Raw genomic sequence first — 21,117 nt, 5'->3', positions numbered from 1 at the left:
GGCACTAAAAAATCCGTGGAAGGATAAGAAAAGTGTAGTTCAGTCAGCTGATAAGGGCAACACTAAGCTCACAATGTCATGTGAGAACTATAATTAGAAGATTTTTGGTCCTTTGAATGGCACTGCCTGTAGACAGACAAATGTCGATGCTACGAATAAAAATGAGGGAAGATGATAACTCTTCTAAATGAGTCAGGCTTCTCACCTAAAGTCATTAAGGGTGTCAGAACATAAGCAGCAGTGTCCCCATGACTATATGGCCTTTCTAGGAAGGAATTCCTCTCTAAGACTCACAGAAACCTTGGTGCACCTACATACCAGCTGGCAAAATACCTGTAATGTGTTCTCACTGAATATATGGGAAGTGCGAACACCATACTTGCAACTCTGCTGACTTTGTGCAGTACCTCAGTCAACTGCAGCTCTGGGATATGGCTATTATGGTCAGTTTTGATGTAGATTTCCCTCTGTACGACAGTCCCACTTTATGAATCCTTGGAACTAATAGCAGAAAAGTTGAACAATTGTCTCACAGAACTTTTTAGGCACAAACTGATGTCAACTTCTTTCCTGTTAGATGGAAAATATTTTGGACAAACTGACAATGTAGTGACAGATAGTCCATTATGAACTGTCTTGGTGAACCTCCATACAACACTTACAATGCAAAGATACTAGAATCCACGGAGTCGAAACCAGGGCTTTTTTCTGTTGGTATGTGGACAACATGTTTCTGATGTGAGCAGAAAAACTTAGGAACACTTAAACTCTGTCCATCGTAATATAAAATTCACGGTGGAATCACAACGAGAACACATCGCACAGAGACTTCAGACATATGTGGGTGTAGGCAATACACAACAAGCTTTCAGTAAGAATTTGGAAAGTATTAATGTTAAGAAACTGGTGAGGGGAAAAAAATGTTTTGTTGTTACATGGTTAAGCTGCACGTGTTGTCCAATCAATGCAGGATGAACTAGGAATAGTTTTTGTATGTCCATTCTTGTGATTGGAGGTCTTATGTAATAAACACCTACAGCCATCCTTACGGCTAACAGTTTTGGTGCTTCAGTGCACCATCTTCAGGCCTTAGCTGATGCTGATAGGCTGACTCAGTTGATAGTTGGAGAGACAATATCACTGTTACAGGTAGTCTGCAAAAAACAGTTATAGATATGGCCACTGATGAATGAAGTATACGGATGGTGTTAACCCCTTCAGCATCAGATAAGGCTTGAAGATGGTGCTGTGAATCACCAGAACTGACAGCCACATAATAAATGACATTGTAAGGATGGCAGTAGGTGTTTCATTTTATTACATACAGAACTAGGAATATGTTACAAGATCACCAGGTCCAGGACACACAATATCATTGCTGAGTTTGCATACACTCTTGGCTGCAATGGTCGACCTCGTTTAAATTCTAGTGTCACGAGAGAGTTTATTTGGCAGTGGAATGGCTGATTATGTTAGGTGCAAGGTCATATGTTGGTGTGGTTCTTATAGATTTCATCAGTAGGTGGTATTGCAATAATCCTAGCCTTCAACTCAGTAGGAGAAGAAAAGGAAGAAAAAGTGTCTTGGATGACAGCAAAAAGTAGTGGGAGGGAAGAAGGCAAGGAAGGTGCTGTGATGAGTGGTAAAATACAGCATCTTTTTAGGGTAGGGAGGAAACATCACCATCATCAGGTGCACTGATGAACTGACTGCTTAAGGGCAAGCACGGCACTTTTAACTCTTCTCCTCCTCCCTCGACCAGCTGCTCTGTCTGCGTCCAACGTGGGTGTGCATACTACTACTACTACTACTACTACTCCCACTGACAAGTTGCTCCAGCTGGGGTTTACACCCAGGCATGTGTGCTGGCGGCATCTCTGCTGTTGCTCTGCTTGCCCCTGAAGTCAGTGCACTATGGGATATGTTCTTCCTCTTCTTAATCAGACTAGGGCACATTCCCGGAAGTTACTAAGGATGTAGCCATTATCTCAATTGGTTATCACTTCCCTTACTCAGATCTCAATAGATTCTTTATTGACACAGCCCCAGAAGTTAAATGACTGTATTAGAACCTTAGTATGGTCATATTCCCTTTTGTGTAACTCTGGTAGGCAATGTTCCACAACTGCCAACTTCTATGCTGAAGTTTGGAGTGACATTGGTGTTCTGAGCAACAATTTGCAACAGTACGCACTGTCTGACCTATGTATGTCATGCCAGACTGGCAGGGGATTTGACAGACATTGGCCTTCCTTAGTCAAAGGTTGTCCTTTACCTTCCTAAGCAGGTCCTGTATTTCAGCTGGTAGGTGGGAGACAGTCCTCACTTTGTCTTTCACAAAAATTCATCTTACCTTTCTAGACAGCACACCACAAAATGGAATAAACGCAATGGCCACATCCTCCTGAGGCATCTCTTCTGTTTTTGTCAGTTGTACAGTTTGTGTAGGATGTAGAGCTCTCTGAATTTTCCACTCTGTGTACCTGTTCTTCCAGAACACCATCTTCAAATAGTCAACTTCTTGGTTGAGACTCTCATTCTCAGAGAGGGTGTAGGCCCCACACACCAAAGTTTTGAGTCCCCTGTTCCTCTCTGATGCTGAGCCAAGTTGTGGCAGGTCTCAGCCTGTAATTTTAGATCAGTGTGCGTCTTCTTATGGTATACGCTGTCACCCAACGTGCCATTTGCTCTTCTTTCCAGAAAGGGAAGCACTCCATACGCTTAGACTTCCATGGCAAAACTGATGTTTTGGTGTGTGAAATTCAGATGCATGAGGAAACCATTCAGCTTGTCTCTTCCATGTGGCCACATGATGTGAGCGTTGTCAATATACTGGAAAAAGAGGTAGCTTTTTCACTGAGCTGATTCCAGGGTCACCTCCTCAACATGTCCTTCATACATGCTGGTGACAGTTGCTGAAAGTTGATTTCCTGCACTTTCCATCTGCCTGTGACCTCTACTGAGAAAGAAGTTGCTGTCATCTAGATATGCCTTAAAGGTTGACCGTCTCTATGTCAAATTACTGACCAGGGAGCTCCAAGGATTCTTGTCAAGGCACTCCGGTGAAAAGAAAGATGACACTGAAGCACACAAAGTTGTGGGAATCCTTAAGTTTAAAGTGGTTAGGGTGCACAAGAAAATCCATGCAACTACAAATATGGTGCAGGCATTTTCAGACACAAGGCCTAAGCAAATTCTTCAGGTAATTTAGTAAGTAAGGACGTCAAGGCACCAATATGCTAACAACTTCGGAATGCCATTGGAAGCTTCAGCTAGCTCCACTAAGGCTTTATGGACTTGCAAAGTTTCGCAAAGGTGAGGTGCCTTTATGCCCCATTGTTAGCAAGTGGTGCCTTGATGTACTCACCTGCTAGGTACCTGAAGGATGGGCTTAGATCTTGCATGGAAAATGTCCACGACATAGTCACAACTTCATGGATTTTGTTGTGTGCCTTAACATGTTTATGCTTAAGGTTTCTGACGTCCTTGTGAGCTTCAACGTTGTCTCTCTTTCCAACAGAGTGCTTTTACTAGAATCCTTGGAACTTATTGGTCAGAAATTTGACAGAGAGACAACAAATCCTTTTATGCATTTTCTTCTAATTGTGGTTAGTACAAGCATATGGAAAGAGTAGGCATGGGAAGTCCACTTTCAGCAGCTGTTGCCAACATGCGGAACATTGTGAGAAGTAAGCTGTGGAATCAGCCCATTGGAACACTGCCTGTTTTTTCCAGTATGTTGACAACACCTTAGTCATACAGCCACATGGAAGAGACAAGCTGAGTGATTTCCTCATCCATATACCATGAGCCACATGGAAGAGACAAGCTGAATGATTTCCTCATCCATATACCATGGAGGTCTAAGTGGATGGAGTGCTCCCCTCCCTGGATGTCTTGGTGAAAAGAAGGGCATTAGTGTGTACCATAAAAAGATGCACACTGACCTATTTTTACAGGCTGACAGCTGCTGCAACTAAACGGTGTCACCACGTGGTGCACAGGAATGGGGTGCCCAAAACATTGGTACACAGGGCTTGCTCCCTCTCCATCAATTACAGACTCAACCAAGAACTTTAATGTCTGAGGATGGTGTTCTGGAAGAAGACCAACAACACACTAGACTGCAGCAGCCTAACAACTCAGCAGTTGCAGAACATTGCCTATCGGAACTACACAGAATGGATAGACATCTAACTTCTGGGACTGTGTCATTAAAGAAGCTATCAAGATTTGAGTAAGGGAACTGCTGATCTGTCGTGATAGTAGCTACATCCTTACTAAGTCCTGAGAACCTATACTTAGTCTTATTAAGTAGATGAAGGTGATATCCCAGAACAGACTGACTTTGGGAACATATGGAGCAAAAGCAGCACATAACCCTAGACATGAACCTTGGACGTAACAAACTGCTGTAGGGTGGAGGAGATGCAGTACTTGCATCCTGGGTGCAGACCAAAGACAGAGTGGCAGATGAAGAGGATGTAGAATTGCCATGCAAGATCCTAAGTAGTCAGTTCATCGGTGCTCCTGATGATGGCAATGTGATTGCTTGCCGAACAAAAATTCTGCCTACTGCACACTGAAGTCTGCTAGTTCATCTGTGAACGATTTTGTCACGACTTATGCTGGGAGGAGCTGAAGAATCACAAAAGACACTCAGCTTGAAACAAATATTCATTTTGAAAAACTAATTAAATAGCATAATTCTACCATACTGCATTTATGCTGAAGACAATTAGCTGATAATTTTCAGCAATTACCAGAACTGTTTTTCTGTCCAATTACAATTTGGTCAGTGTAAAATATCAGTTTTCATTTTTGCATCACAATATTCAAGAACTGAGGAGTAAAATGAATGAGCAACTGATTTTCATGTATGACTCTGAGTAATCAAATGTATTTGATATAATCGGACTCTCTGGACACCATATGATTACAGGTATAGATATGTTAATTCTTAGTTCCCATTTTAAATTTCCAACTAGGGTGATAAACTTCTTAAAAAAACTTGTTAGTATGCTAATGAACAAAACTGTATTACAAAACCAATAGTCCGTGATCACCCCGACCGTGCGACCGTGACATGCATTTCCTTTAGCTAAGTATTAGTACTGACAAGTACAATAAATTTGACTTTTAGGAGCATACTTATAACAGGGCAAAAACATAGTATTTTGAGATGCTGAAAGACATGCATTGGGGAAATGTTTTTAGTGTTCATGATAATTGTGAAACATACCACACATGTATTAATAATGTTCTCCCCTCATTTAAAACCCGTTTTCCCCTAAAGTATTTCAGCTTAGACCAAAGTCTGTAAAATAAACCATTAATAATTCATGGAATATAAGTATCCCATAACACAAAAAGGAATTAATACCATAGTTACTAAATTAATTCATGCTTTGATTCATTCACTCTATTCTGTAATCAAGAAGGAGAACCTTTGAAGATGTGAAACTAGTCAACAAAAATATTGACTAAAGAGAAACAACTTGCAGAAAACTCTGTATACAGTATTAACAATAAAATACCAGGTGTGGCTAGAAAAAAACCGGACTAATACTGGTGAAACAATAAAACGAATGCAATAAGGCTGAAAGTCGCGTGGCCTGTCACGTGACTCTCGCTCCGCCTACTGCTCGAGTTTCATCTGCCTCCTGCACTCAGTCTGCCCGTGGCGTCTGTTTTAAGTAGTTGACGTTTTGTCTGTGCGTCAGAAAATGTTGAGTGTACAGAAAGAACAGCGTGTTAACATCAAATTTTGTTTCAAACTAGGAAAATCTGCAAGTGAAACATTTGTAATGTTACAACAAGTGTACGGCGATGATTGTTTATCGCGAACACAAGTGTTTGAGTGGTTTAAACGATTTAAAGATGGCCGCGAAGACACCAGTGATGACACTCGCACTGGCAGACCATTGTCAGCAAAAACTGATGCAAACATTGAAAAAATCGGTAAACTTGTTCGACAAGATCGCCGTTTAACAATCAGAGCAGTGTCTGAGTTAACAGGAGTTGACAAGGAAAGTGTTAGGCAGATTCTTCATGAAAGTTTCAACATGAACAAAGTGTGTTCAAAAATGGTTCCAAAGTGTCTCACAATTGAACAGAAGGAACGCCGAAGAATGATTTGTTCTGACATCCTGGAAAACATTGAAAGTGATCCCACCTTCTTACAAAATGTTATTACTTGAGATGAATTGTGGTTTTTTACTCGTACTTACGATCCCGAAACTAAACGCCAATCGATGCATTGGAAAACTCCTGGTTCTCCACGACAAAAATAAGCACGAATGTCAAAATTGAAATTCAAGGCAATGATGATTGTTTTTTTTGACATCAAAGGGATTGTGCACATTGATTGGGTACCAGAGGGACAAACAGTGAATCAGCATTACTACATTAGCGTCCTGGCTACCCTACGTGAGCGAGTACGGAGAAAACGGAACGATTTGCGGAGAAAAAAGTTATGGATCCTTCACCAAGACAATGCCCCAGCTCACAGTGCGTTGTCAGTGAAGACGTTTTTGGCAAAACACAACATTCCCATCTTAGATCATCCACCCTACTCACCTGATTTGGCCCCCTGTGACTTTTTTCTTTTCCCTAAAGTCAAGTCAGCTTTGAAAGGAACTAGATTTGAGACTGTTGAAGCAGTAAAAGAAAAAGCGACGGAAGTAATGTATGGATTTACCGAAAATGATCTGCAGCATTGCTATGAACAGTGGAAAATTCGTATGGAGCGGTGTAGAGACCGAGGAGGAGAGTACATTGAAGGAGATAACATGAAATTGTAAATAATTGTAAATAAATGTTTTTTCCAGCATCAGTCCGGTTTTTTTCTAGCCGCACCTCGTATCACTATTCTGCTCATTATAACTGTCGCATAGAATACAGAATGAAGTACCTGTTATGACAGCAGAAAAAACACCTTTCGAAAATGCTGTTACCTAGTCATGTACCATATATTTTAAAACTTTGAAAAAAATTGCTATTGTTCTTAATCCTTTCTTCTACAAGACACTGTAATTGTTTTAAATTTTTCAGTAGAACTCAAACATTTAAGTTTTAGTTGTAGAGATGACTTTTGACAACAAGTGTCATATTCGTATTTTCAGGTTCAGGACTATTCTTACATATTGAAATATATTTAAAATGTATGTTATGCATAAAAGTCAAGGATATTAACAAAATTTGTATTTTTTAAAAAATTTTTGTGGCTGTCATAAACTATCGCCTCTTGTTTATGGAAAATATGTTGGCATAGCTAAGATTGTTCTAAAAGCTATTTACAGATTCTGAAACCTACTTACACTTCAATACCTATTTAAAAAGTGTGTTCTTAGCAAAAATTTAACAAATGGTAACAAAAAAAATTTTCTTAATGTCTTTGTTGTGGGTATAAAGTCACCCCCCTTTCTCCCTGGTGGTACATGTTACAAAAAATACATTGGTATTGCTAGGGTTAATGTTAAATGATAAATAGCTGGAGAAGGCACGAATCAAACTGGTGATCCACAGATGCCAGCCAGTAACTATAATGCACAGTATGTGGCACTGCTTGCCATTCTCACAAAACAATGACTCATTGTTTTGGAATGAACTACAGCTTTGTGGACATGGATCTAGTCAGTAGTGCTTTAGATGGGGGTGTCACTGCAACGTTCAAATAAAGTAGTCCTACTGAGACACCATCACTAACAAGCAGGTTTTCACATTCTTTATATCTGAAGACCATCAGTATGCACCCCAAGACTATGATAGAGATTCACATGAAGGACATGCATGACTTCTTTGCACTTTTGTCTCCTTGATGTAGGACCATAATCCTCAACATCATAGGTGATATCTGACAAGTGATACAGTATTCAGTACAGGTCAAAGTAGTGATAAATAATTTTTTTGATAATTCGACTTTCTCCACAGGTGTAAAAATACGTACTACTCCACCTAGGTTGTAGTTTACATGATGGTGTTTGGTGTTATAATGTTCACAGTCCTCATCCTGGCTACTACGATTCACATGCATGACACCTGTCTTGCTTCTTCAGTTCTAGTGACTAAGTGTTTAATGTAATCATCCTGAGCACCATTAGTTTGAAATGGAAATAAAATAGCCATTGCTGATCAAACTCTTGACCATGGATCATGGAAGAGTATTTCAGACAAGACTGGTGTTAAAAGTAATGTCCCAATGCAACATTGTTCGCAGGATGACAACAAATGGTTGAAAAGTTGACAGACATACTGGGATCGATTACCAGCCATCTTCAGAATCAAGTACCGATTACAAGAGCAGATTCATCAATAAGAACTAACACTTCACGCTGAGAACACGTTTATTGAACTGAGCTGCCTGCTTCAACAGAGAGTGTGTTGTAGGCAGTAAAATGACTTTTGCCACCAGTGGCTTCACCTCCTAGACTTTAAGGATAGCCTAAACTCCATAAAGAAGGGACTCCACTCTGTCTCACTGAAAGCACATCAAAGCACCACTGTAGGAGTTAGCACAACCCATTTGCTGGCAAACACCAGACAACATATGGAATTCAGTGCATTTTGTCCAGCAGCTTCAAAACTTCTGATTGGATCAAGGGAGCTTTGAGGTGGTTTTCTTCACAACTAGCTTATCTCTAAGAGACTCCCTCAACCTTACAGAAGTAAAGTTCAGGCAATCCCCCAATGAAACTCTAAATTCATTCTCATGTCAACCTATATCCTGACTGATGGAAATTACTATTACTGGCAGAGTGGAAAATGGCTGCCTGCTGTCACCAATGGTAGCTCACCTATTTATGAAGGCATTTAAAAAGGAAGGCTTTGATTCAGCAGTCCACAAATCCTCATGTTAGTTCTGATACATAAATTATATGTTTGTAATCTGGTCAGACTGAGGACAGAAATTACAAGACATTTTGCATGTATCTGAACTCAATGCACCAAAACATAAGGTCCATGATGGAGAGACAATGTAATGGAACTGACAAATAGACGTCATTTTATTTTATTATACACTATAGTCGTGTTAAAAAAGCTTTTGCTTAAGATAATACTAAGTTAGGTGTTGCGATCAATAATCGATATTGGAATTGTATGTTCTTTGTAGCTTATGACCGTGATCTTTGGTCTACAATGGGTTTTCGGCCACTTGAGTGTTGGCCGCGGTTGAGTGTAGTTGTGTATATAGTTTTGGCAATAAATGTGTTTTTGATACAAAGAAACCGTGGAATACTGCGTCATTTTTCGATAGTCCAGTAATAATTAAAAAACCCACACCTTTTCTTGGACCCAGAGCAGCAAAGGAATCATCGCCTAGACAACGAGAAGCCACATGGACAACGCAGACTCAGCAGCATCAACAAAGGAGACATCATGGCCAGCTCTACTAAAGTACTATACATCCATTAGCCACACCGTAACAGTGTCCTTATGGAGATAACTTTTCCTGCACAGTAGAGTGGGTTCGTGACAACTGGGGGCTCTTTGCCGGGATTAAGACATTTATATGTACTGGATTGACGAAATCTGTTGTGCAGAAGTCTAATGACCACGTGGTACGAAGAAGTGCTATACATGGAAGTCAAGGGAGACGAAACGAAGCAGTAAAGTGGACTGACCACACGTGTGAGGACCCAGACTGAAAAGATAAGTACATTTGTGTAGTGCTGTTTATTCCTTTTATTATTTTGTGTGTGAAATTTCAGGAAAATGACCATTGTGAAAGAGGAAAGTGGTGCTGAATCCAAGCAGGATTGTGAAAATTTGTTAGTCTTTGCGGACGTAGACATGCCGATAAAAACGGAAGAAGAGACAGTCAAAGAAGCGGATCAAAGTCTTAATTCATCAGAACGTGAGTCGTCGGACATTAAATCACTGTTACAAATGATGGAACAATCGTTAGCTTTAAATCAGACTGTTGCAGCCCGCTTACAAGCTAATGAAGAACAATTGCAAAGCATGAATCAGACGGTCTCGGACAGTTTTTGTGTTATAAATCAAAAAGTGTCGCGTCTAGAGGGAGCTATGAACAAAAAATTTGATAATGTCTTACTTTGGGGTAATGAACTTCGCAACGATATATCAAAGATAGACAAGAAACTTAGCAAGGCAGAAACAAAGATTTTGGCGGTAGAATCTAAAGTGGGAGAAGTAAAATCTAGTCTGAGTAACAAAATTCAGTCTGTAAAAAATGAACTGGTCACAGATGAAAAAGTTGTTAGATCATTGTGTGATAAAATCAGGAGGAACCAGAACCGTGATGCAAATTGGAAATTAGTAAAGAGCTGTTTAGGGAAAAAGAACTATGAAAAATTAGATAAGTACTATAAGGTGTTTAAAGGTACTCTGTTTAGGAGAACTGACGAAGACTCGGACAATTGGAAACTATGCTGGCCTGAGGAGGAAGCTGAGAGGTTAATTAGATATACTCATGAGAGCTATGGTCATTGTGGCATACAGAAGTGTATGCAGAAATTACAAGAAAACATATACTTCTACAATATGGCCAAGAAAGTTAGAAAAGAATTGCCAACTTGTGATAAGTGCCAACGAGTCAAAGTAAGTAACAGAAAATGTCAAGGTGAAATGCAAAACATTATTCCTGCACAACCTCTAGACTTAGTCGCTGTTGATTTCTATGGGCCTCTTCCAAGGAGTAGGAGTGGCCACTGCTACATTTTTTTCATGGTGGATGTATTTTCTAAATTAATCAAGCTGTATCCTGTCAGAAAAGCCACAGGTAAAGAGATAGTTACAAAAGTTGAAAAAGACTATTTCTTAAATGTTGGGAAACCAAAAGCAATCTTGTCGGATAATGGTTCTCAGTTTTTGTCAAAAGTTTGGAACGCCTTTGTTGATAAATCAGGAATCAAACATGTTCAAATATCTGTATATAATCCATCGTCAAACCCAGCTGAGAGGTATATGCGCGAGATTGGTCGCTTACGTCGTACATATTGCAGTCATAAACATCCTACGTGGTACGACCATGTACGAGACTTTGAAGATGTTATGAACAGCTTGCAGCACACTTCCACAGGATTTTCACCTTATGAAATTATGTTTCATCTAAAACCAGACAACGTTATCACTGAACTCGTAGAATTTCCACCATGCACAATGATGTCTATGCATGAACGTGAAGCCATAGTCAAAGAAACAATGATAAAACAGGGGGAAATTAGAAAAAGATGACATGATGGCAAGATCAAAGCATCCAAGTTTAAAGTAGGAGATTACCGTATTTACTCGAATCTAAGCCGCAGCGGAAAAATGAGACTCGAAATAAGGAAAACAAAAAATTCCCGAATCTAAGCCGCACCGGAAATTTGAGACTCGAAATTCAAGGGGAGAGTAAAGTTTTAGGCCGCACCTCCAAATCGAAACAAAGTTGGTCCATTGTAATAATGAGACACAATTTAGGTCGAATGAATGACGATACAGCTACAGTATTTTGGTTCGAGTCGTAAGCTTAGCAGTTAAGCTTTACCAGGTAGCCATTGCTATGCGTCAGGCACTCCGTCCGTATTTATACGGGTACCCTTCCTTTTTCGCGTGCTCTGTCTGGTTTGAATCGATTGCTTATTTTGCTTTAATCTGATAAGTGCTGTTTTCTTTGTTATAGGTGTTTGTGTCACTCTAAGCTGAAAATGCATTACTGTACTGTGTCACGCATTGTTTGTCGCATTCTGATAGTGCGTGTTTACGGCCTGTCGCCGCTCGCGGAATAGCTTGCTTTTGTGCGCGCTACTGCCGCTTACAATTAAAAAAAAAGAGAGAGTAATCGTCTCACTAGCGAAACAATGGCAAGAGACTGCTATTTGTTGTTACTTACACTGCTGCTTTCTTTGATAATGATCAACAAGAACCAAATAATAGACTGCGTATGATAGAACATGTTCTGAACGAGAGTTAGGCGAAAATGTTTCTCCGTTTGAAAATCTTTGCGGCCGGTTCTTTAGCACATCAACTTCTGCACAGAAATTAGTCATCTTAGAATTAAAAATCTAGTCAGTTGTCGTGCTTCATTTCTGACTGTATCACTATTAGGAGGCATAAGAATAATACGAATATAAACATGACACGATACGTATATTCTTCCGCGTTTGCTGTTATCTCACTCTAGTTTTGTAGTTTATTAGGCAGGCAGGATTTAAATGATATAGCAGCAAACACGAAACAATACATGGAAAAATGTTTATATTCGTATTATTCTTATGGTGAAGAGAATACTGCATGTGATTCACATTTCATCAGGTTCCTATTAGCAACCATCTCTTCTCACGGGTAGGAAAAAATTCAGAAAGTAGAGTTGGCCATATTGACAAACATCCCAAACAGTCTTGCATATCGGATTTTCGTAGTACATTGAAATTCTGCTACATTCAAAGATGAACAATACGGAATTTGTATTTACTTCGTTGGATAATGTATGAAAATGCAGTGGTCGTAACTCGGGGCGGAGGGAAAAAAGCTCGTCTTCTACCTTTTTTTTTAAATTTATTTACTGACGAGGAGGTTTTGGCGCCAGTATTTATCTTTGTGCCTACGAAGCATGCCTGTGTAGCGCTACATATATTTGACGGCAGAAGTTAGTTGTGGCGGCACCTACCAACATTTTTCAGAACTTCCACTTGCTTTGCACTCGATTCTAAGCCACAGGCGGCTTTTTGGATTACGAAAACCGGAAGAAAAGTGCGGCTTAGATTCGAGTAAATACGGTATGTTTTAGTAAAATCACATGAGAAATCAAAAATTCTAACTTCTGAAATAAAGAAATTCTTTGATATATACGTGGGTCCATTCGAGATTGTAGAGCATCCACACCCAAATGCATACCGGTTGGTGTATCCTAAATCCAGCAAAGTTCTCGGGCTAAGGAATATTGTTTCGTTGAAATTGTATAAACAAAAGGGATAAGACTAGTCTGAGAAAGTTAAAAGGTGACTCAAACAAAAGTTTTTCACTAGAAATTTTGTATATAAAAAATTGTCTGATTTTGATACAGTTTTGTGCCCTTGAAAATGTTTATTATTTGTTTAATATATATTCGCTGTATGAAGTGTTTGCAATGAATTTTCTGTGTAATGTGCTAACCATGTTAGTTTTTGATATTTCTGTATGTTTATGCAATTTGATTGATGTTTAATAATTTGTGTAATTTTAGTTTGTGTAACTCTCACACCACACTTGTTGAGACGTCATTTAAAATGCAAGCCACTAATCAGCACTAAATCTGTCTTGCAACAATTAAGTTTTTTAAATTTTTTACTCTTAAAGGCAGAGTCCTAATTACTACACACTGAAGTGCTTGAAATGTCCAACTCTACAAGGAAACAATCATTTTCAGTAAACCACATGAATTACTGTATATTTCTCTCTCAACCACTGCAAATGCAAAGGCAGTAATATTTTTTAATTTTGATAAATACATACGATTCCAAAACTTTCATCCATGATTCTACCTTTGCACTTTTACTGTGAATATGAACCCTCGTAACAAACTGCCTGTAACTTTACTTTTGAAAACAATTGAATTTTTTTATCCTTGGAGTAATGTCTCTGTGATAAGATATTTTACACCCAATATGTTAATGCATTTGTACTACATGTTTATTGAATTTATTAGTATTTAAAGAATCTTTTTTTGACCAGTTCATATCTGTGTAGTATTACTCAGACAGATACTGTAAACTTCTCCCACTAGATAAACATTACCAGAAGGTTAACTATGTATCCTAACCATGTACTTACATATAAACATTATGTAACCAAAAGGTGATCTCTGTATGTGATTTTTAGATAACATGGCATTATAGTCAATGAAGCGATACAAACAGCTAAGCTTTGGAAACAGATGCACTGCAGGACAAGCAGAAATCAGACCTTTCAACGCATGCCATCTATGTGCAGATGGACAATGTGGGACAGACTGTGAGTAGTGTGAAAAGTGGGCAACAAAAGAAAATAAAACAAGCCTGCAGTTAAAAGTTACAGTCTTTCAACGGTTTCATGTGAAGTGCTACAACATTATGGACTCTTCTAAGTGAAAATTGTGAATCTTCTTTCGTATTTCATTTACTCTAAGGTTAAAAATTGTATGTTTTCCTTTACTGAGTATAACAATTTCAGTGTTAGCATAATTCAAAGGAAACAGTCCTATTAAAAATTTTTAATTTATTTAAAAACATATTCTTGGCAGTTCCATTATTCTGGTGTCAGAATTTTGTTCGCATTTTCATACTTATTGGAGGGCTATTGTAATGGAACTGACAAATAGACGACATTTTATTCTATTATACACTAAAGTCATGTTAAAAAAGCTTTTGCTTAAGATAATACTAAGTTAGGTGTTGCGATCAATAATCGATATTGGTGTTGCGATCAATAATCGATATTGGAATTGTATGTTCTTTGTAGCTTATGACCGTGATCTTTGGTCTACAACGGGTTTTCGGCCACTTGAGTGTTGGCCGCGGTTGAGTGTAGTTGTGTATATAGTTTTGGCAATAAATGTGTTTTTGATACAAAAAAACCGTGGAATACTGCGTCATTTTTCGATAGTCCAGTAATAATTAAAAAACCCGCACCTTTTCTTGGACCCAGAGCAGCAAAGGAATCATCGCCTAGACAACGAGAAGCCACATGGACAACACAGACTCAGCAGCATCAACAAAGGAGACATCATGGCCAGCTCTACTAAAGTACTATACAGCCATTAGCCACACCGTAACGGTGTCCTTATGGAGATAACTTTTCCTGCACAGTAGAGCGGGTTCGTGACAACAAGAAAGAACCAATTTGTGTTCCTGGACTTGCTAGACAAGTGAAGATGAATGCCACACTTGGGAATAGTGATTACTGGAAATTGTAAACCAATGCATACAGATTTATATAGCACGTCTCCAGTTGTCAGCTCCCTCATTATGTCACCCTCAGTATACTAATTAATAGGGCTAGTGAAATCCAAGACCAAGAAAGTTTAGCAGTGGAATTTCTGCAGCTACAAAGTTTTCCAGAAGTCTAGCCCGCAGCTTCCAGAAAAAGGAGAGAAGCCTGTAGCAGTCACATCCATGCTTTACATTGGTAACACATCAGGAAAAATTGAAAGAGTACTTCGGAAGTAAAACGTCAAGTGTGTATTTCACACACGAGGTCTGTTAAGGATGACCTAGGACTCCAGGAACCAGCAGTCAGCCGCATCCCATGTGGAAATATGTACATAGTTCAGACTAACTGAATGAAACAGAATAGCATCACACCACAAGTGTCATACAGATAAAGAAAAACCAACAAAGTCAGATGTCGCAGACCAATGCATCTCTAAATGCCACAGCATGAATTATATCGTCCCAAGTTGTTAAAACAGGCCAACACATTCTGGGATTGTACTTTATAACAATCTGGAGATGTCCTACTACATATCCGTTATGTATATAAAGCAGAGAGTATGAATGTATGTCTGGGACTCCTCCCAAACCCCTGGATCAATTTCAACCAAATTTGGGAAAGAAACAGCAGGCCTCATGTGTATGAGCACTGTGGTGTTTATAATCTCCTAGCTCAAATAGGAATGGAGATACGAGCAAAAACATGTTTTTTCCAGCCCCTTGCTTGAAGCTCCCCTGCATGACAGGAAAGATATGTGGGAAATGTATTGGCCTGCAAAATCAACCTGATTTGCATGGCGACCTATACGTCAGGGGCACGAAATGTTTTTCTGGCCCATGACATGTAACCTGCCCTTCATGGCAGGTGTGTTGTGGGAGTAGTATTGGCTTTCTTTATTGAAATGTATTGCAGGTGGTACATGTGGCAATTAGCATGGCTGGAGACAAGTTTAGATTGATAGATGAGGGAATGGATAGAGCAAGGGGGAGGAGGAAATGGATATATAGAGTGTAGAAGGAGGAGATGCATGAGGCAGGTGGAAGATGTAAAGGTGTCGTAGGTGAGTGGGAAAGAAAGAGGGGATAGGCAGAGACGGAAACAGGAGGGGAGGAGGACATGGTCAGGAAGAAGTGGAAGGAAAATATGGTGGGAGGCAGGGGGTGGAGGAAATGGACACAAAGAGGGGGAGGAGTAGATGAAGAGACAGAGAGAATGGGGATAGGCAGATAGAGGTGGGAAGATGATGTAAACAGACAGAGGGAGGAAAAGGAGGGACAGACAGGGGGAGGAAGAAGTGTTTTCAATATATGTGATGAATTCATATGTGCATGAAGCCATGTGGAAAAGACTAGTTAAACAAATAAATAAAGACATGGTGGCTCCTACCTTCCAAACTTCACAGAAGCTCTTCTGCGAACCTTGCAGAACTAGCACTCCTGGAAGAAAGGATATAGCGGAGACATGGCTTAGCCACAGCCTGGGGGATGTTTCCAGAATGAGGTTTTCACTCTGTAGTGGAGTGTGGAGATGAGGTACTGGTGGTATTAAAGCTGTGAGGACAGGTTGTGAGTCGTGCTTGGGTAGCTCAGTTGGTAGAGCACTTGCCCGCGAAAGGCAAAGGCCCTGAGTTTGAAGCTCGGTCCGGCACACAGTTTTAGTCTACCAGGAAGTTTCAGAACAAAAGGTAATTTGTATAGTGTGCTGGAGCAGCCTACCATACAAGTGTTGCAAGAACTGTGAGTGATGCATTATCTGCATGTAAATTACTTCTTTTGATTGATGCATAAGTGTCAACTCTTACTGTCATAAAAGAAAGTGTATTTACCCTCATTTCCAATTTCAAAAAGTCACTAAAACATTGTTAATAATGTTTCTCAACTTTAAATATCACAAACTCTACTGAAGAAAATGATAACTAGTGCTTCTTTATGGGCACAGATGATTTTGCATACACGAAGAAATCAGAAGTATTTATAGTTTTCTGTACCACATTAAAATATATATTTTATTGATCAGTCAAACATGAGGTACATGCTATACACATCCAGTGGGATCAATCTATCTGCTAAGGCTCCTGTGATGGGATGCAGTTAAAGGTTCTGAGGCAGGGCGATCACAAAACATAAATATTTCAGTAATATATTGCAGAATTTAAATTGTCATGACATATTCTTAATATTTTCCACATGGATTCAAATAGTGAGGGTCAGCCATTTTAGAACTGTTGATGTGGAGTGACGCTTTTCAAACAGGTAGCAGGGGTTTGAAGATGCTACTTCTACGGAGTATTGTTCCTGTAGGCTTCAAGAAGACTCAACTATATGAAATTAAGGGAATCATACCAACATCCATGTTATTTTTACATTCTGGTACTTACAATGAAGGGAAATCAACTTCACTCTTGAAATCCTGTTTCCATATATCTCTATTTCTGTTTTGATACTCAAACTGCCTGGCAAATTAAAATGATATGCCAGACTGGTATCTGAACCTGGAACCTTTGCCTTTCTTGGGCAAGTGGCCTACCAACTGAGATATCCAAGCATGACTCATAACCTGCCCCCACAGCTTTGTTTTGCCTGTATCACATCTCCTTCTTTTGTCTAGGCAGTGGCTAAGCTGTGTTTCCACAATATCCATTCTTTGAGGAATACCAGTCCCACAAGATATATAGGATAACTATAAAGTTCAGAAGGTAGCAGGTGAGGTACTATTGAAGTACTGAAGTAAAGCTATGATGGCAGATTGTGAATTGAGCTTGGATAGATCAACCAGTAGAGTACTTGCCTGGGAAAGACAAAGGTTCCAGTCCCAGGTTAAAGTCTCATTATGGCACACAGTTTTAAACTGCCAGGAAGTTTCAAGTCAGCGTACACTTCACCGCAGAGTGAAAGTTCATTATGAATGCCTTGATATATTATTAATATTTAATATTAATGTTTGAGAATGTTAAAGATACTTTTTTTGTTTCTGGTATTGGAAATTCCATCCACTGTAGGCATGGAATGGCTAAGTTTGTAAATGTCTCGCTAGGTTGCACTTGAATATAGTAACGTATGTGTTACTACCTACTGAGATGTTCACAAATGATTAGATGAAAGAACAGCATGAAACATGAGCCCTTATTTTCAGTTTCTGACAAGCTGCTTCCCAGCTGAAGATGTTTTCTTGACAGTATTTCTTTTCATTAACTGAGTGTACATTACACGGAACTGCCAGAAACACACACTCAAACATAACTGAAGGGAATTAAAAACTGATTGGAGATGCCGTCACTCGATGGTCTGTCCACATTATTCACACATTCAGAGCCTCTATTACCAAAAGCATGAGCCATCTCTGCTACAAACACTGCTGTCCATTGAACTTCATTTTTATGAATATAATAGAGGGAAACATTCCACGTGGGAAAAATATATCTAAAAACAAAGATACTGTAACTTACCAAATGAAAGCGTTGGTATGTTGATAGAGACAATAAAAAACACACAATTTGTGTGTGTGTGTGTGTGTGTGTGTGTGTGTGTGTGTGTTTTATTGTCTCTATCAACATACCAACGCTTTCGTTTGGTAAGATACAGCATCTATGTTTTTAGATATATGAACTTCATTTTTAATTAGATGAGGCGTATGGCTTCTTGTATGAACTGATCACTTAGGAAATTTTTCGAACACACATTTTACTACATTATATGGATTTTCTAAACTATATATTTTCAATTTGAAGTACATCCTCTCACTATTGGTTACTGCATGGTTAACAGCAACAATAAACATCTGCAGACTACTACTTATGAACTTAAATTATACAGCAAACATACAAACCATTCCTGTCTATCAAGAAATAACATACTAATCTCCTGAAGGAAGTTAAGAAGCTTGTGTGCCATGTGTGCAGACAGCAAAGATGTCATTGATGAATCTGAACGAGATCAGAGTCGCAGATAGGCACAACAAAAAGATGTTCACATTTAAAGCTTGCAGCCAATGGCCTTTGTCAACAATAGATACACACATGCAAACACACGACTGCAGTCTCAGGCAACTGAAACCATACTGTGAGCGGCAGCACCAGTGCATGATGGGAGTGGTGACTGGTTGGGGGAAAGGAGGGGGCTGGGGTGGGGAGGAGGGGGGATAGTATGGTGAGCATGGCAGACACTGATGTGCTGCAGGTTGGGCAACGGGCACAGGAGAGGTGGGGAGGGGGCGAAGGGAAGTAGCGGAAAAGGTGAGAAATAAAATAATGATAATAAAAGGACTGGGTGTGGTGGTGGAAAGACAGCTGTGTAGTGGTGGAATGGGAGCAGGGAAGGGGCTGGATGGGTGAGGACAGCGACAAACGAAGGTTGAGGCCAGGAGGGTTACGCGAACATAGGATGTATTGCAGGGTAAGTTCCCATCTGTGCAATTCCGAAATGCTGGTGTTGGTGGGAAGAATCTATATGGCACAGGCTGTGAAGCAGTCAATGAGATGAGGGATATCACGTTTGACAGCATGTTCAGCGACAGCGTGGTCCACTTGTTTTTGGCCACAGTTTGTCGATGGCCATTCATGCGGGCAGACAGCTTGTTGGTTGTCATGCCTACATGGAATGCAGCACAGTGGTTGCAGCTTAGCATGTAGACCACAAGACTGGTTTCATAGGTAGCCCTGCCTTTGATGGGATAGGTGACATTAGTGATTGGACTGGAGTAGATGGTGGTGGGAGGATATAAGGGACAGGTCTTTCACCTATCTTGCCCTACAGAAACATGAGCAACATGCATGACACCACCTCAAAAAACTCTCTATCTTACTCCCACCTCGTAGTGCCACTGTCCACCACCTGTACAATAACCTCCAAACCTCCCCCACATCCCCTCATAGCTGACAAACCGTGTCTTGCAGACCTACTACACTTACCCCCTCCAAAACTCCCACCCACCACCACACAGCGTCCCCCCCAGAAGCCTTAGTCCCAGAAATATCAGTCTTTTTCAAAGGCCTCATCTTTTGCCCCACTCCCAAATTCAATCATGCCGGACCTGTTAAACACCTTCTCTCCTTCTCCCAGTCCCTACAGTGAAAAAACGTTTTCGCCACCAACCCTACCAATCAGACTCAACCAAAGACCAATATTGAACCTTGCCTAACTCAGTTCACTCCTACATCCTACCATGATCCACTCCCACTGCTCCCAGACCACCCCGTTAACTTTCCAGAGTTTCTTAACCTAAAACCTTGCCTCATCATCATTCCCCAAAACCACCAACCCTACCAATCAGACTCAACCAAAGACCAATATTGAACCTTGCCTAACTCAGTTCACTCCTCCATCCAACCATGATCCACCCCCACTGCTCCCAAACCACCCCGTTAACTTTCCAGAGTTTCTTAACCTAAAACCTTGCCTCATCATCATTCCCCAAAACCCTCAACATGCTGACTAACCTCACATCTGCAGAAAGAACCACAGTCCACCATCTAAAGACTGATCCTGACCTTATAATCCTGCATGTGGCCAAGGCTCCACCACTGGTGTTCTGAACCACAATGATTACCTGGCATAAGGACTCTGCCAGCTGTCAGATACTTCTACCTACAAACCTTGCCACAGTGACCCCATTCCAGTAATCCAGCAAGATCTTCAGTCACTACTCAAATCCCTCGGCCCATCCCAGAACCTCTCCCTGGAGTCCATCTTTCTACTCACTCGTACCTCTTCCACACTCCTACCTTCTACATGCTTCCCAAAGTCCATAAACCTAACCACCCAGGACACCCCACTGTGACCGGTTACTGTGCCCCCACTGAGAGAATCTCTGCTCTTGGAGACCAACACCTTCAACCTATTACCCAGAACCTACCCTCCTCTGTAAAAGATATCAACCATTTCCTCCACCGACTCTCCACAGTTCCTGTCCCTTTACCACACGGTGCCCTGCATGACACTACTGATGTCACCTCCCAGTACACTAACATTCCAAATGCCCATGACCTTACTGCTATTGAACACTACCTTTCCCAACACCCGATGGATTCCAAACAAACGACCTCCTTCCTAGTCGCCACGACCAACTATATCCTCACCCACAATTTCACAGGTTATGAAGGAGATCAATAGACTGTGCAAGACTTATCGAGTAAGAAACACACTGCTTGGGTGGTCATATTCAACATTTTGAGAACATTATCAACAACTTGTGGAACGAATTGACAGGATATGCCCCATGTGTGCT

At 40.3% G+C, this 21,117-nt stretch overlaps 1 protein-coding gene across 5 annotated transcripts in view; it reads right to left on the bottom strand.

The window, feature by feature from the left end:
- The window catches only part of LOC124797966 (TBC1 domain family member 31), a 308,974-nt gene that overhangs the window by 107,217 nt on the left and 180,640 nt on the right, over positions 1 to 21,117 (bottom strand). The window lies entirely within an intron of this gene.

The sequence above is a fragment of the Schistocerca piceifrons genome, chromosome 5, assembly GCF_021461385.2.
Source record: "Schistocerca piceifrons isolate TAMUIC-IGC-003096 chromosome 5, iqSchPice1.1, whole genome shotgun sequence".
Lineage (NCBI taxonomy): Eukaryota > Metazoa > Arthropoda > Insecta > Orthoptera > Acrididae > Schistocerca > Schistocerca piceifrons.
This window is presented reverse-complemented; position numbering and strand designations above follow the sequence as displayed.